This window comes from Mobula birostris, chromosome 8, assembly GCF_030028105.1.
Source record: "Mobula birostris isolate sMobBir1 chromosome 8, sMobBir1.hap1, whole genome shotgun sequence".
NCBI classification, from domain to species: domain Eukaryota; kingdom Metazoa; phylum Chordata; class Chondrichthyes; order Myliobatiformes; family Myliobatidae; genus Mobula; species Mobula birostris.
In genome coordinates this window covers 59,036,938-59,053,861 of record NC_092377.1, presented here as the reverse complement: position 1 = coordinate 59,053,861, position 16,924 = coordinate 59,036,938, and the positions used below count along the sequence as shown (strand labels likewise).

The 16,924-nt window shown below is 40.3% G+C and overlaps 1 protein-coding gene across 1 annotated transcript in view; it reads right to left on the bottom strand.

Annotated features, from left to right (window-relative positions):
• Positions 1–16,924, bottom strand: part of ccdc85a (coiled-coil domain containing 85A) — a 513,251-nt gene that overhangs the window by 463,609 nt on the left and 32,718 nt on the right. The gene's annotated exons all lie outside the window — the stretch shown is intronic.

Sequence of the window (16,924 nt, the reverse complement as noted above, 5' to 3'; positions counted from 1 at the left end):
CACCACTTGTGCTGGAAGCTTGTTCCACACTCTCACGACCATCTGAGTGAAGAAGTTTTCCCTCATGCTCCTCTTAAACTTTTCACATTTCACCCTCAACCCATGAGCTCCTGTTGTAGTCCCATCCAAACTCAGTGGAAGAAGCCTGCCTGCACTTACCTTATCTATATCCCTCATAAGTTTGTATACTTCTAGCAAATCTCCTCTCAATCTTCTACATTCTAAAGACTACAGTCCGAACCTATTCAATCTTTCCTGATAACTCAGGTCCTCCAGTCTCAGCAACATCCTTGTAAGTTTTCTCTGTACTCTTTCAACCTTATTTACATCTTTCCTGTAGGCAAATAAACAAAACTGCACACCATACTCCAAATTTGGCTTCACCAACATCTTACAGAACTTCAACATAAGGAAGGCCAATGTGCCAAAAGCTTCCTTTACGACCCTATCTACCTGTGCCACCACTTTCCATGCATTCCCAGATTCCTTTGTTCTACCACATCTCTTAGTGCCTTACTGTTCACTGTTTAAGAACTACCCTGATTGGTCCTACTGAAATGCAACACCTTGCACTTATATGCATTAAATTCCATCTGCCATTTTTCTAGCTGGTTCAGATTCCTCTGCAAGCTCTGATAGTCTCCCTTGCTGTCCACTACACCCCCCAAAATGGTGTCATCTGCAAATTTGCTGATCCAGTCCAGTCAACCACATTTATCATCCAGATTCATTAATATAGATGACAAACAACAGCGGAACCAGCATTGATCCCTTAAGCACTCCATTAGTCACTGGCCTCCAGTCAGAGAGGCAACCATCTACTAACCATCTTTGGCTTCTCCCACAAGGCCAATGTCTAATCCAATTTACTACCTCATCAATTTACTGCCAAGTTACCAAACCTTCTGGACCAACCTCCCATGCAGGACCTTATCAAATGCTTTGCTAAAGTCCATGTAGACAGCATCCACTGCCTTATCTTCATCAACTTTCTTGGTAACTTCCTCGAAAAACTCTGCAAGATTGGTTAGACACTACCTACCAGGTGCAAAGCATTAACCAGGGCTTCAACATCTCTTGAAAAACAGTGTTTCCTAAACATTTTATCTTTACCTTTTATTCTGATAGGCACATACAAGTTCTTACTCTTAAAAATTCACTTTTGAAGCTTTCCCACTCACCAAGTACACCTTCTGCCAGAAAGAAGCCTGTCCCAATCCTTTCTGATACCACCAAAGTTGGCCTTTCTCCAATTCACAATCTCCACCCACAGACCAGACCTATCTTTTTCTATATTTACTTTGTAACTAATGGCATTAGGATCACTGAATGCAAAGTGTTCCTCTACACAAACTTATGTCATTTGCCCTATCTCATTCCCTAACAGGAGACCAAGTATCACATACTCTCTCATAGGGACTTCTGTGTACTGATTAAGGAAACTTCCCTGAACACATTTGACAAACTCCATTCCATCTAGTCCTTTTACAGTATGAAGGTCCCAGTCAACAATTGGAAAGTTAAAGTCACCTGCTATAACAACCTTATGTTTCTTGCAACTGTCTGTGAGCTCTCTACAAATTTTTTCCTCTAAATTTGATGGACTGATCGATGGCCTATAACATGCTCATACCTTGCTTGTTCCTCAGATCCACCCATAAACCCTCATGAAACAAGTTCTCCAGTCTGTCCTGACTGAGCACTGTTGTGACATTTTCCCTGACTAGTAATACCCTTAAATCTCTTCCACTCTGTCACATCTAAAACAATGGAACACTGACATATTGAGCTACAAGTCCTGTCCCTCCTGCAACCAAGTCTCACTAGAGGATACAATATCATAATTCCATGTGTTGATCTCATCTCAACTGCCTTTCCTACAAAACTTCTTGCAATATACAGCTCAAAACACTAGTTGCACCATGTTGAACCTTTTGATTCCTGACTTTGTCTAAGGTCTTAACACCATCTGTTTCCACAACCACTCCACTAACTGTTCTGGTACCCTGGTTCCCATCCCCGAGCAATTCTAGTTTAAACCCCCAACCCCCATGCAGCATTAGCAAACACTCCTGCTAATACATTAGTTCCCCTCCAGTTCAGTTGCAAACTGTCTCCTCTGTACCCAAGTCCTACCTTCCCTGGAAGAAAGTCCAATGATGCAAAAATCTGATGCCCTAAGCCACACGTTAAACTTTATGATCTTCCTAGTTCTGGCCTCACTAGTACATGGTACAGGTAGCAATGCTGAGATCACAACCCTGAAGATCCTGTCCTTTAACTTAGCACATAACTCCCTGAACTCACTTTGTAAAATCTCTGGCTGGTCACCCTCCCATTTAAGAATGCTCAGGGCTCAATCTGAGATGTCCAACACTGGCACTCGGGAGGCAACATACCATCCGAGAATTCCATTCTCATCCACAGAACCTCCTTTCTGGTCCTCTAAGAAATGAATCCCCTGTCACTACAGCTCTCCTCTTCTCCCTATTTCTCTTCTGAGTCACAAAGTCAGACTCAGTGCCAGAGACATGATCGCTATGACTTTCCTCAGCTAGGTCATCCCCCACAACAGTATCCAAAGTGGTCTACCTGTTGTTGAGTGCTTTGGCCACTGGGGGGCTCTGCACTGGCCGTTTAACCCCTTTCCCCTTCCCAACTGTCACCCAGTCTCCTGAGTCCTGCTCGTTGGCTATAACTACCTCTCTATATGTCCCATCTATCATCCCTTCAGCCTTCCAAATGATCCAGAATTCATCCATTTCCAGCTCCAACTCCTTAACAGAGTGATAGAGGCTGCAACTTCTTGCAGGTGAAGTTGTCTCCCTGCCTTTCCCACAACCTGCAAGAGGAGCATTCAACTATCCCGCCTGGCATGCCTACTGTTCTAACTGTGTAAATAAAAAGAAGGAAACAATAGATGAACTGCAGAAAGTCTACCTACAGCTTTTTCGCCTTCTCTTACTCAAACCTCTCCTCAATGAAGTCTCCAAGAGCTAAAGCCTCAAATAACCACTCTCACACTGTCCACTACAACAATAGCCACTCTGCTTGCCCATCTTATTTTTATTTGTTCTTGCCAATCAATCCCAATCGTTGATTGGCCATTGTTCAAAACAGCAATAAAATCATAGTTATATTTGCCACATAATGTTCCCATATGCTACTTGAAGAGTAAATACTTATATCAGGACACTACTGTTCTTCAAAACAGTGCCAAGCTATCTTTAACCGCTTAAGATAGAAAACCGGGCCTCAATTTAACTTCTCACCCAAAATGTGGTACTGCCTCTGTATTGGACTGCAGTATTAGAATTTTGTGTTCATATCACCGTACTGCAACTTGAATCAAAAAATTTATGCTTCTGAGGTAACAGTGCTTCCCACTAGGCAAAAGCTGGGTGGAGATGCAACACATGAGGCAATAGGTACTTGACAATAGAATGAAAACTCAACACTTGACAATTAATAGGTCATAATTATTGTCTCAACAGATTTTGTCTTGTGGTGAAATCAGGGGAAAACATAACAGAATCATTTAGACCCCCTCTTAAGGTTTCTTTTAGTAGGAAATGGCATCAAAATATCAAAATCAAATGGCAGATATCCAAAATAAAACAATGCAAATACTGAAAATTTGAATTAAAGCTGAAAGTACTCAGCAATGAACGTGCCTCTTGGGGTAGAAAGAGAAAGCACACCATTAGGTTAATGACAATTCATCTCCCACTGAAATTTCCACCACATTGGCATTAACTGATTGAAATTGACCCAAAAACAGCAAAGGAGACCATTGGGAGATCTACACCACAAGCAGGGACTTTCAGTATAAGATCAAATTTTAGTAAGGATTGCTCCTCTACATGAACAAAGCATAAGTTGCTACAAACCAACGAAATAAGACAAACTATACCCTTGACAACATGAGGTAATTATAGAACCAAAGATCCACTTGAATATCCAAAGGAGTACACTGACAACAGTATAGTATAGAATGGAGGTTAACACATAAAATGACAGCATGACCAAAGAAACAAGATAACATACACTCAGTGGCCACTTTATAGGTACCTCTTAAACCTAATAGTGACCACTGGGTGTATGTTGGTGGCCTCCCGTTGCTGTAGCCCATCCACTTCAAGATTCAACGTGTTGTGCATTCAGAGATGCTCTTCTGCACACCACTGTTGTAATGCATGGTTATTTGTGATATTGTCACTTTCTTGTCAGCTTGCACCAGTCTGGCCACACTCTTCTAACCTCTCCCATTAACAAGGCATTTTCGCCCACAGAATTGCTGCTCACTGGGTGGTTATAGTTTTTCGCACCATTCTCTATAAACTCTCAAAATCGTTGAGTGTGAAAATCCCGGAGATCAACAGTTTCTGAGATACTCAAGCCATCCTGACTGGCCCCAATAATCATCCCACGGTCAAAGTCAATTAGATCACATTTCTTACCTATTCTGATGTTTGGTCTGAACAACAAATGAACCTCTTGACCATGACTGCATGCTTCTTGGTATTGAGTTGTCACATGATTGGCTGAGCATTTGATGACTCTGGGCCTATATTCAGTGGAACTCAGAAGAATGAGGGGTAACCCCATTGAAACCTACCAAATAGTGAAAGGCCTTGAAAGAGTGGATGTGGAAAAGATGTTTCCAATAATGGGAAAGTTTAAGACTAACCAGTGGACACAGCCTCAGAATAGAAGGCATCCTTTTAGAACGGAGGTAAGGAAGAATTTCTTTAGCCAGAGAGTTGTGAATCTGTGGAATTCATTGCCATAGGCAGCTGTAGAGGTCAAGCCTTTCTGTATATTTAAGGCAGAAGTTGATAGTTTCTTGGTTGGTCAGGGCATGATGGGATATGGAGGCAAGGCAGGAGCTTGGGTCCGAGAGGAAAAATAGATCAGCCATGATGAAAAGGCAGATCAGACTCAATGAGCCAAATGGCCTAATTCTGCTCTCATATCTTGTGCCCTTATGGTTATTAGATATATTCACTAACGAGGTGTACATAATAGTGGCTAGTGAGTGTAGAATATCTGGAAGGATGATAGCTTTCTAAAGCCCATGAAAGAGCTAGACAGCATTACTATGGAAAGCAATTAGGGTGATACTTGCTAATGTAATCCACTGTATCTTATTTACTGCTTGAAATTTTCATTTCTTCTGCTCCTTACTTTGCTTTCTTGTGCTTCCTATATACAGTACCTCATTAAGACATTACAAAATTATTCAAATTTGGACAAAAATACAGGACAGAACATTGTTAAAAGAATAATTAAAAAGGTATTGTTGACCAAGAGAAGTATACAATAGTTATGGACACACAAGAATACTTATTTTAATTATTGCTTTGGGCATCTCTTACTCTTTTCAGTATCTCAGAACACTATCAGAAAACATTTGCAAAAGTCAGACTTGCCTTTGTTGGAAATGTTTAATCAACATTACAATTTTTAGAAGGAAAATGATAGTCTTATTCCATTGGTAATTTCTCCCCCATCAGGGCATAAAACAAAGATAGAGCTTTTTATTTAAGCACTTTTACAGAAATCATAACATTAGCCAATTTACATGTTATGATAATTGTCAGCATCTGCTGTTCACGCTGCTGATGCATGACTGCATTGTTAGATCCAGCTCAAACCAAATCAAGTTCACTAAAGACAAAACAGTGTCCTCAATGACGAGACAGCATACAGCGAGGAACTAAAGCAACTTGTAGAATGATGTGAGCCAAACAAGTTGAGTGTCATTGTGGACTTTAGGAAGGTCCAGGCTGACACTCTTCACTGTACAAACACAGCTCCTCCACGGAGAGAGTTACGAATACCAGGTGCACAGAACAATACGATCTCAGCTGGTCCCGCAACACCATCTCTTTGGTCAAGAAAGCACGAGGGTGTCTCCATTTCCCAAGGAGAGTGAGGCAAGTGAGACTCATCCTCCTCCACACCCCGCCCCCAAACAATTTAGCCAATTTTTACAGGAGTACCATCAAGAGTATCCTGACCAGCTGCATCACTGTTTGGTACAGGAATTGCAAGGCATCTGACCACAAGCTCCTACAAAGGATTGCGAGGACTGGTGAGAGGTTCTTCGGAGTCCGTCTTCCACCCATTAGAGATATATATCAGGAGTTCTGTATACGCAGGGCCCTAAACATTGTCAATGGTCCCTCCCATCTGTCCAACAATCTCTTTAACCCCCCTACCAACAGGCAGGAGGTACCATAGCATTGGAACAAGAACTGTTAGGATGGGAAATAGGTTCTTCCCCTGGAATGCCAGACCACTGAACTCCTGCTACCTCCTAGATTTCATCATGTATAAAATACCAGGAGCATTATACTGCTTACTTTTTAAACTTATATCGTATATGCACCTTATTATTTGTTAACTTATTTGTGGTAATATTACTTTATGTGTAACATTTGTGAGTTATATGCACTGTAATGTGCACCTTGGTCCAGAGGAATATTGTATCATTTGGTGGTATACATGAATGACAATAAACTGAACTTGAATTTGAATTTGAGATTTTAATGAATAACATGCAATACTCCTATCATGCAGTATGTGCTTTTAGAACTACTTCATCTCTTTTGTTGTTTTCTCATTGGAAAAATCTTGAAAAACACCTGCAATCTAAAGCCATAACATCCCTAACATGACAACGAGTAAAAGAATAGGAAAGATAAGAAACATTGTTATCAAAGGGTGAATGAGAGGGGTAGAGAAGTTCAACAAAAAAAGGAGCTGAACAGAGGATACATGAGGATGATAGTACTATCTAGATTTTATCTCCATGCCTCATAAAAGCTCAGCTACAACATTTATCTAGGTTTATGTTAACATCTCAATTAAGGTGTTAGCTATACTTTGTTAGCAAGCCTTTTGTCCCTACATTAGCAGTTTATTGGAGTCAAACATAATGCACATTAATGTATGATGAAAATCAATGAAATCATGAGGAAACACTGCTTCTGTTTGCATGAAACTTTAAACTAAGCTCCATCATTCTTCTCAGGAGTTCTTGAAATATTCCAAAATACCACATATATAGATGCTGCCAAACTTGCTGAGTTCCTTCAGCATTTTGTGTGTGTTATTCTGAACTTCGAGCACCTGTAGAATCTCGTGTTTAGAATATACGTCCAAGATTTTTCAACCAATATCACTAAACAGGTGATTTTAAAAAAATACTATTTCTGAGATGTGCAATAATTGGTTCTGCATTTCTTACATCATTCTACACATACGGAAAGTACAGGAGGATGACAAGAGTGAGGGTACTCCAGATAGAGATAGAAGAGAAAGCATGTACCTGCAGTTGAAGTAGATAGGGGAAGTCTTTAATGAATACTTTAGCTTCAATATTCACCAGTGAAAGTGACCTTGGTGTTTGTGAGGTCAGTGTAAAACAGGCAGATTCACTAGAAAATGTCAACAATAAGGAAAAGTATGTGCTGGAACCTTTAAAAACGTTAGGATAGATCAGTCACCGAGGTTGGATATGATGCGCCTCAGGCTATTTCAGTGAACGAGGGAAGAGATTGCAGCAATTTTGGCAATGATCTTTGCATCCTCACTGGTCGCTGGAGTAGTACCAGATGATTGGAGGGTTGCAAATGTTATTCCTTTGTTCAAGAAAAGTAGAGAACTGTGAGAATTATAGACCAGCGAGTCTTACTTCAGTGGTGGGCAAATTATTAATGATTCTTAAAGAGAGGATTTAGGAGCATTTGGAGAGGCATAGTCTGATTAGGGATAGTCAGCATGGCTTTGTGAGAGGCAAGTCATTCCTTACAAGCCTAACTGAATTATTTGAGGATGTGACAAAGCACATTGACGAAGGTAGAGCAGTGGATATAATGTATATGGATGTTAGTAAGACTTTTGATAAGGTTCCATTTAATAAAGTTCAAATGTCAAAGTTAATTTTATTATCAATGTATATGTCACCAAATACTACCCCGAGATTCATTTTTGTGCAGGCATTCACAGTAGAACAAAGAAGTAGAAAAGAATCAATAAAAATCCACATATAAAGACTGACAGGTTGTGCAAATACGAAAAGAAACAAGTAATAATAAATAAATAAAACTGAAATCATGAGTTGTAGAGTCCTTGAAAGTGAGTCCAAAAGTTGTGTTTAATGATCAGTTCAGTGTTCTGGTGAGTAAAGATATCCATGTGTAATGCCCTGGTTAAGATTTTTACTGGTATCTATGAAGTATTTTTATTTTAGCAGTTTTTTTCCACAAAAAAAGTGTCCTGATAGTAATAGTATTTTAGCTTCAGCTAAAGATAAGGGGCCATGGTGTCCTTCTTGGGAATGTTGTGTCAGGCAATTGTAACTTTCTGCCCATTGGAAGATTTGGGAGAGCTGGGTAAAATCAGATTTCTGAAGGACAGTTGCCTGGTTTGGGAACTCTCGGCAGAAGCTACTGAGTGGGGCACAAAGTAAGATGTTGCAGTGTGCCATTTGAAGGAGAGACCCAGTTGTAAGAAATGGTTTGTGCAGATGAATGGCTCCAAGGAGAAAGTGCCAATACTCCTGAGACAGCTAGTTCATTAGAGATGGACTTCAAGGAAAGATCGAACTGTGGCTGGCATTCTTCATGCAAAAGTGGGTTCAGCACGTGAGTAAAGCGATACACCTGACTACTCCAGAAATGAGCTCCAACAGTTATGAACAAATTGAACTGATTTAACTGTAATGGGTCCATTTGTTTTTCTTTTTCTCTAACTGTTTGTTAAGGTTGAAAATTTCGTGAAAGTATTTCTTTTATAATTTTATGCTGGTGTACGATGTTATTTTTCTGGCAAACGATTACTTTGCACAGGGTAGTACTTACACATTTACTACAATCAATGTTCCTTAATTCAAACATCCCAACTTTCCTGTTTCGTCATACAGACCCTAAACGTATATTGCTTATGAAAGGTGGGCTTCTCACCACTGAGTCATGTGGTTGTTAGCAGAGTTAGCTAACGAGCCAGGTTTCTATATGAACCCATGAGAGGGAGCTTGATGTTTGAAGTGCAAATCCTGTCACTGAACCTGGTGGTGTACGACCCAACGCTCCTATATCTCCCTCCTGATGGTAGCAGCAAGAGACCATGACACAGACATTGAGGGTCCTTGATGATGGATACTGCTTTCCTTTGGTAGTGCCCTTTGTAGGTGTGCTCATTGGTGGGGAGGGATTTTCCTGTGAGGAACTGGGCTATATCCACCACTTTTTGTGAGCTTTTCTGTTCTTGGGCACTGGTGTTTCCATACCAGACTAAGATGTAAGAAGGATACTCCCCACCACCATTCCCTCTAACATGAGTGAGTATGTAGATGCGCAGTATCCGAAATGCTCCTACAAATATTAGCCTTTGCTGCCATGCAACTGAAATTTTCTTTTATATAATGTGCCGTGCAGTCTTCAGGCCGTGTAAAAAACTCCCGCTCAGAGCCGCGGTTAGTCCGTGCAGCTGTAAAAACAAAATTAAACGGAATGTTGCTCACCACTGTGCACCCATAGAAGCTTACCAGACCTATAGATAAAATGTGGACTCTGCACAAACTACTAAGTAGAGGCATTGCCACGCTTTCTTTCAGATGACATTTACACACTGGTCCCATGACAGGAAGCGAAAGAAGACAAGCGAAAGAAGATAATTCCAAGGATTTTAAATCACTGACCCTTTCCCTTCTGATCCCATAATGAGCAAAGGCTCACGGATCCCAATTTCAGTTCTTTGGTTTTGCTGACATTGAGTGGGAGGTTGCTATGTGGCAACACTCAATCAGATTTTTAATCTCTCTCCTAACTGCCGATTCGTCTGCTCCTTTGATTCAACCAACAACAGTGGTATCATCAACTGTTGGCCATGAAAGACTTAAAATATGGAAGAAAACATCAAACTCGAATGAGTCATATATCATGCTCTTTAACTCTAAAACATAAAACTAATTGAAGCAAAAAGACAGGATGCTAAGAGAACTTGTTTCATTTTTATTTTAAGCAAGGCAGACACGCAAGATGTGGTGGCATGATGACATATGCTATGAATGTACATATACATATAACCTAAATAACATGGAATGCTTAATCAAATATATTTATAATATTACTGAAATATTAAATACATAACACTCCTCCCTGCTTAACTATCAACTCCAATTCAATATAGAATGCATCTCAACACATATATACACACACACACAAATATACATACACACATATACATATACACACTTCCAAAGATAATGAAATGAAAAGCTCCTAAACATCAAAAATAATTATTATAAAGAGCAGTAAACAGTAAAAGACTAAATCAAATCAATACTTGCTGAGGCCACTTTTGGCTTAAAAACTGCATCCATTCTCAATTCACTGTCATGCAGTTTTATAAGAAAACTGGCTGGTAGGTTGCTCCATACATCTTGGAGAACTTGCCACCGTTCTTCTGCAGACTTTGCTTGTCACACTTGATTTTGTCTCTCCAGGTAATCCCAGGCAGCTTCAATAACATTGAGATCAGAGCTCAGTGGAGGCCATACCAACTGAAACCCTTTTAAAAAAGCTTGGGTGCCTAAGACTTTTGCACAATACTGTATATACAGAATACTACAAAATACACAAGACTATAAAATATCGGAGCAGAATTGAGCCATTTGGACTATCAAGTCTACTCCACCATTCAATCATGACTGATCCTTTTATCCCCCCTCCTCTGCCCCACTCCCTAGCCTTCTCCCCATAACCTTTGATGCCATGACCAATCAAGAACCTATTAAGCTCTGCCACACGTCTAATGTGGCTTATTGGTTGTTGTATTTCATTGTTACAAATACCATTCCCACAGGAGTTATCTTTTCTCCATTATAAGTTCTTAGTCGGATATATGCAAGCTTCAGTTGAGTATCTTGGGAATGTCATTGAAACTCTATTTGTGGAATGACTGAAACACCTGAGCCAGTGTCCAATTCCAATTCCATTTTAATTAATTTGCCATTCACATCTGGCATAAGCCACATTGCTTGTCTATTGTTTTCATATTGAAAATCGCAAGGTTACTTAGTCCTGTGTCACTCTCATCACTATCAGACCTTTTTTTTTTATCAACAGCATGCAGATTGGTGCTCTTTTTGAAATTGCAACTTGACTTTTTAGCTCCTTCTCTTCCCTGTGCAGTCCATGTATTCCATCTGTTTTTGTCTTCCTGGCATGCTCTTTGTATGTGTCCTATTTTACTGCATTTTCTACAAGTTTCACCTTTAAACCTGCATTGGTGTGGTGTGCAAGAACCCCTGCCACAATCGTAGCACAATTTGTCTGGCCAGGCTGGCTTCAGTTTAGATGCTGCAATTTTGGTCACGCTCACTTTCATTCCTGACTGCAACTCGACTGCATCTCTGTCTGCTGTTTCCATTCATATATTTAAAAGAGCAGTTGAAATTGCAGCAAGCTGTGAATCAGTTAGGAGCCCTTTTTGAATGCCTTCTTGTCAGATTCCATAATCACAGTGTATCATCAAGCCCATCACTGAACTGACAATGCTGACTATCTCTTCAATTTAGCCACGAAAGCAGAAATGAACTCCCCTTCCTTTTGATTCCATTTATGAAATCTAAAATGTTCTTTAGTCAATAATGATTTTGGTTTTAAATATTCCTGTATTACTTTCACGATATCAGCAAAACTCATTTCAGCTGATTTGGTCAGAGTAGTTAAACTTAAGTAAACTTTATGCCTTTAAATCCAATGAACTCAGTCACTTTTCTATCGTGACCAGATTTTCAGTCCCTGCTGAAAAGCATCCCCATAGCATGATATTACCTCCACCATACTTTACATGGGAATAGTGTTACCTGGCTGATGTGCAATATTAGATTTTTGCCATGTACTGCTAAAAATAAGGGCATATCCTTGCCTGCAAATACTTTACATAGTGTCACTTAGAACGTACAGTAAAGATGTGGAAGAAGGTCTTGTAGTGGGATGAGATGAAAGTGGAGCTTTTTGACCTCAACACTAAGTAGCATTTTTGGCATAAGTCAACACTGCAAACCTGAATATGGTATTGGAGCTAAAGTTAACCTCACAGTCATAAGTATAAAGCAAGTAAAGCAGGTAGCTAAGCACACAACCATGTGGTGCACCTGCGTTGATGGTGATTGCAGAGGAGATTTTGTTGCCCATCTGCACTGACTGAGATCTGCAAGTGAGGAAATTGAGGATCCAGTTACACAAGTAGGTAGGCTCATTCAGAATGTCAGGAGGCATGGGATCCAGGGAAACCTAGCTGTGTGGATACAGAATTGGCTTGCTCATAGAAGGCCGTGTGTGGTTTTAGATGAAGTGTATTCTGCCTGGAGATCGGTGACCTGTGGTGTTCCACAGTGACCTATTCTACGATACCTGCTCTTTGTGAATTTTATAAATGATTTGGATGAGGAAGTGGAAGGATGGGTTAGCAAGTATGCAGATGACACGAAGATTGGTAGAGATATGGATGGCATAAGCTGTCGTAGGTTACAACGGGAGATTTGCAGGATGCAAAGCTAGACTGAGAAGTGGCAGATGGAGTTCAGCGTGAAGTGTTTCACTTGGAAGGTCAAATTTGAAGCAGAATACAGGGGCAATGGCAGGATTCTTAGCAACGTGGAGGAACAAAGGGATCTTGGGGTACATGACCATAGATCCCTCAAAATTGCTACACAAGTTGATAGGGTGTTAAGAAGACATACGGTATGTTGGCCTTTATTAGTTGAGGGATTGAGTTCAAGAGCTGCGAGGCAATGCTGTACTGCAATTCTATAAATTGCAGGTTAGACCACACTATGTTCATTTCTGGTTGCCTCATTATAGGAGGTATGTGGATGATTTAGAGAGGGTGGAGAGATTTGGCAGGAAGCTACCTGGATTAAACAGTATGTTTCAGGAGGCTGAAGGGCCTGTACTGTATTGTGCTGTAATGTTCTACGTTGAATTGAGGGCATTTAAGTTTTCAAAAAATTCACAATTAAAAATAAGTACATGTTTAAGGTTAGTAAAAAGCTACATCCTTCTTAACATTTATATTAAAGCTCAGCACTATTCTCCAATAATGTATATTCCAAAATTCTGAAACTACCTGTAAAATAGATTGTATCCTGCTTTAATGCTGAGTACAGAAAGTTATTGTCTTGATCCTAAATGCAGAATCCCCCAAGACCTACAGTATATTCTCTTCATGTTTATACAAGTAAACACTGCTTAGATTACATGAAAGAGTTAAGAATGAATTTTACAAAAATATTCAGTAAAAATTCAATAGACTATATTTAAAAAAAACTTTAACAACTATCAGAAGAGAAGTTCAGGGAGTCCATACAGAGGCATCAAGAGGCACATATCTCATAAGTATTACTTCACAAAAACTATTAAGTGTAAAGTCAGTCTATCAAAAAACCTAACTCAGCACACAGAGTTCTGAATAATAATGCAAAAGAACTTGAGGAGCATGGAGATTTGGAGAAACCGGCAAAGAGTGATTCAGTGCATAAGTTTGCTTGAGGTCAAGAACCCACTGAGCAACTGCATACCTCAACATAAGAGTCCTCTTCCATTTTAATATAATCCACTTGCACTCACTGTGATGAAGTGCCTTGAGATGCTGGTGATGAACTATATCTAATCTTGCCTGAGGAATGGCTTGATCCACTCCTATTTGCTTACCATCACAATAGGTCAATAACAGATACATATATCTAGATGCTCTTTATTGACTACTGTTTGGCATTCACCATTACCATCCTCTCAAAACTAATCAATAAGCTTCAAGACCCATTTCCCAATACCTCCTTATGCAACTGGATCTTCGATTTCCTTAGCTGCAGACCCCAGTCATTTTGTATTGCCAACATCTCCACAATCACCATCAGGTGCAAGACAACACTGTGTGCTTAGCTCCTTGCTCTACTCATTTTATATTTATGACCGTGAGACTACGCACAGCTCCCATGCCTTATTTAAGTTTGCTGCCAACACCACCATTGTTGGTCAAATCAAAGGTTGTAATAAATCAGTATAAAGGAGAGAGACTGAAAATATGGTTGAGTAAAGCCAAATCAACAGCCACTCATTCAATGTCAGCAAGACTAAGGAGCTGATTATTGACTACAGGAAGAAGAAACCGGAGGTACATGAGCCAATCCTCATCAGGGAATCAGAGGTAGAAAAGGTCAACAAATTTAAATCCCTCATTGTTATTATTTCAGAGGATCTGTCCTGGGTCCAGTACGCAAGTGCCATTACAAAGAAGGCACTGCAATGCCTTTACTTTCTTGGTAGTTTTTAAATATTCAGCAGGTCATCTAAGATATTGATGAACTTCTATAAGATGTGCAGTGGAGAGTCAATTGACTGGTTGTACAATGGCCTGGTATGGAAACACAAATACCCTTGAATAGAAAAGCCTACAAAGCTGTTCCTGAATAGTTATTACCTATGAGGCTTTTAAACCAAAGGGGTTACAAAACAACCTCACCCACTCTAATACTGAAACATTCCCACAACCTTTTAGTATAGATAAATGTGAGGTTATCCACTTTGGTGGTAAGAACAGGAAGGCAGATTATTATCTAAATGGAGTCAAGTTAGGAAAAGGGGAAGTACAACGAGATCTAGGTGTTCTTGTACATCAGTCACTGAAAGCAAGCATGCAGGTACAGCAGGCAGTGAAGAAAGCTAATCGTATGTTGGCCTTCGTAACAAGGGGAGTTGAGTATAGGAGCAAAGAGGTCCTTCTGCAACTGTACAGTGCCCTGGCAAGACCACACCTGGAGTATTGTGCGCAGTTTTGGTCTCCAAATTTGAGGAAGGACATTCTTGCTGTTGAGAGAGTGCAGCGTAGGTTCACAAGGTTAATTCCTGGGATGGCGGGACTGTCATATGTTGAAAGATTGGAGCGAATGGGCTTGTATACACTGGAATTCAGAAGGATGAGAGGGGATCTGATTGAAACATATAAAATAATTAAGGGATTGGACACGCTGGAGGCAGGAAGCATATTCCCGTTGGTCCGGAACCAGAGGTCACAGTTTAAGAATAAGGGGTAAGCCATTTAGAACGGAGTTGAGGAAAAACTTTTTCACCCAGAGAGTGGTGGATATGTGGAATACTCTGCCCCAGAAGGCTGTGGAGGTCAAGTCTCTGGATGTTTTCAAGAAAGAGACAGATTGAGCTCTTAAAGATAGCGGAATCAAAGGTTATGGGGATAAGGCAGGAACTGGATATAGATTGTGGATGATCAGCCATGATCACAGTGAATGGAGGTGCTGGCTTGAAGGGTCGAATGGCCTACTCCTGCACCTATTATCTATAACCTGTGGATTCACTTTCAAGAACCCTTAATCTTACCTTCACAACATCTATTATTTATTTATTTTTGTTTAATTGTATTTCCCATGAATGCCCACAAAAAATAATCTCAGCGTTGTCTATGGTGACATACGTACTTTAATAATTAATTTACTTTGAACTGTAAATGTTGGTAATGTTCAATTATTTACTTGTCATCTGCTTCACAATTAAAAGCAGAAAATGCTGGAATTTCTGACAACTCACTCCCCTTTCTTGATCTCCCTGTTTCCATCTCTGAAGACAAACTGTTGACTGACATCTTTTATAAACCTACCCATTCCCACGGTTATCTTGACTATACCTCTTCCCACCCTGTCTCCTGTAAAAATGCTATTTCTTTACTCAGTTCATCCATCCCCACTGCATCTGTTGCCAGCATGTGACTTCCTTTTCGAGGACAGAGGTGTCCTCCTCCTTTAAAAAAACAGGTATTCCTTCCTCAACCATTCATGCTGCCTTTGATACACCTACCATTCACCTCCTCCCTCACCTCCACTCAGAGCCCCAATCAGTCCTTCCAAGTACAGTACAGCAACATTTTACCAGCAAGTCCGCTGGGGTCGCCTATTGTGTCCAGTACTCTCAATACAGCCTCTTCTATATTGGTAAGACATATGGTAAATTGGTGGACCACTTTGTAGAGTATCTCCATTCCATCCACCAAAAGCAGAACTTCCCAGTGGCCAAACAGTTTAATTCCAAATCCCATTTCCATTCCGACATGTCAGTTTCTGATGCAGCCACCCTCAGGGTGGAGGAGCAGCACCTTATGTTCCATCTGAGTAGCCTCCAACCTGATGGCATTAACATAGATTTTTCCTTCTGGTGAAAGAAATGTTTCCCTCTTCCTCTATTCCCCTCTCTGGGTTCTTAGCTCTTTTAACCTGCCTACCACCTCCCCCTGGGTCCCCTCCTACTTCCCTTTATCCCACGGTCTACTCTTCTATCAGATTCCTTCCTCTGAAGCCCTTTACCTTCCCTACCTACCTGGCTTCACATCACATTTTAGCAATCATCCTTTCCCTCTCCCACTTTTTTTTTATTCTGGTGTCTTTCCACTTCTTGCCATTCCTGAAGAAGGGTCTTGGCCTGAAATATTGACTGTTCATTCACATCCATACATGCTGCCTGACCTGCTGAGTTCCTCCAGCATTTTATGCATGTTGCTTTGGATTTCCAGCACAGTATCTGCAGAATTCCTCACGTATATGAAATGCTGGAAATACGCTTTGACACAAGAGTCTTTTTCTGTTGATCAGTGTCAAAAAAGCCAAATTAAATCCACTGTGATTCAATGTTGTAAAACAATAAAACATGAAAAACAATAAAACGTGAAAACTTCCTAGGGAGATGAATATCTTTTATATGTATATATATATATATAGTGCCTAAGAATTTTACCCAAAACTGTATTTGTCAACGTGGCGCAGAGAACAAATTTATATCTGGTAGGAGCAAAGGATTTTCGGAATGGTGAGGGTGGAGTGCTGCGGGAGAGGAATGAGACA